At 30.1% G+C, this 1,740-nt stretch overlaps 1 protein-coding gene across 1 annotated transcript in view; it reads left to right on the plus strand.

Annotated features, from left to right (window-relative positions):
* Positions 1-1,740, plus strand: part of ADARB2 (adenosine deaminase RNA specific B2 (inactive)) — a 708,390-nt gene that overhangs the window by 435,713 nt on the left and 270,937 nt on the right. The window lies entirely within an intron of this gene.

Here is a 1,740-nt window from a genome sequence, read left to right on the forward strand (position 1 = left end):
TGACTTTTGGAAAGCTCTGCACATAAGTTGATATAATAACATTCCTGAGGCGTCTGGTCTATGGCTTATAGGATAGCGTTCCATTTATTTAAATCTTTTTCATTATATTCAATTATGTGTTGTAAATCGGACTTGAGTTGTGGAAGTTTGTTTTATTTTGTTTTCAATTTGTACAATTTTTTGATGCTAGCAACCACATTCCTTTTATTTCATTTTCCCAGTATTCCTTGTTAATACATAGAAGCAGATGGACGTTAACTTATTAAAATTATGGGATTGTGGCCTTGTTAAACTCACTCATTCCTGTTGAGTTTTTTTCCAATCTTTCCTGTGAAATTTCTGTTTCCAGTCATATCATTTGTGAATACAAGTAATTTTGCATCTCTATTTCCACTCTATATGATTTTGTTTTGTTTTGTTTCTTTCTAACCTTAGATACTAACTAGGGCTTCCTGTGCAGTGTTTAATAGAAGTGGTAAGAACTGACTCATTCCCAAATCCAGAACATCTTTCAATCTCTTACCATGAAGTATATATTGGCTGTAGATACATAGCAGATGTTTCATATCAATTTAAGGAAGTTTTACTTCCTTAAACAATTCTTAACAAAATTGTCATTTGTTAAGAAAATTTTTAGAATGAATAGTTTTGTAATTTTTGAATCATTTTTCTATACTTATTTAGGTATAATGTGATTTTTCTGCTATAGTTAATTAATGTAGTAAAATGCATGCACTGACTTTTACATATTAAATCCAAACTTCATTCCTGAAATGAATCACTCTGGTTCATGATGTGTTATCTATTTTATATTTTGGTGACCTCATTTTGAAAGTAGTTTGTTATGGTCTTTCTTCTGCCCATGAGAGCTATTGGTCTTTAAAAAATTTTTCGGTAATGCAATTGTCTGCTGTTGGTTGAAGATTAACTTCAGCATCATAAAACAAGTCCTCCTTTTCCATTTTCTGGAAAAATTTTCCACAAGATGGATACAATTTTTTTCCTTAAACATTTGGTAAGATTCACTAGGGAAACTATCTGGGCCTAGAGTTTTATTATGAGAAGATTTGAAGCTGTGGATCCAATGTATTGAACAGATATTAAACTCTTCAGTTTATCTACTTCTTCTTCAATGAGTTTTGATATTTTGTGTCTTTCAAAGAACTTGTCCTTGTCTGTTGAATCTATGTTTTACATTTACTGGCATAAAGCTGTGGACATTGTTATTAATTATCTTGCTCAATGCCTGCTGGAACAGTAGTAAAGTTCTCACATTTATTTCTGATTTACTAATTACGTTTTCTCTCTTTTTCATGATCATTATTATGAGGAGTTTATAAATCTTAATTGTTTATCCAGAGAAGGAACATTGGTATTCATTTCTTTTTTTTTTCTATTTTTTCCATCTTTCTTTCATTAATGTTTATTCTTCATGTTCTTACTTTGGGTTTAAAGTGCTCTCCTCTTATTTATTTATTTTTTAGTTTCTTATATTTGATGCTCAGATCATTGGTTTTTAACCTTTATTCTTTCCTGTTATAAGCATGAAATTGGAGCATTTAATTTACAACAATTAAATAGAAATTCTTTTAATCACTACAGTAGCTCCTTTACCTTGTAAGGTCTCTTGAACTATGGCTCATTTTAAATGGAGTAGCTTGATTTCTGAGCATGTAGCGTTTTTCCAGATATTTTGAAAGATATTTAATTTACTTCTGTGTTGATCAGAGTGTATATTTT

This window comes from Echinops telfairi, unplaced genomic scaffold (genome assembly GCF_000313985.2).
Source record: "Echinops telfairi isolate 266 unplaced genomic scaffold, ASM31398v2 ScPeMD7_31;HRSCAF=116, whole genome shotgun sequence".
Classification (NCBI taxonomy): Eukaryota; Metazoa; Chordata; class Mammalia; order Afrosoricida; family Tenrecidae; genus Echinops; species Echinops telfairi.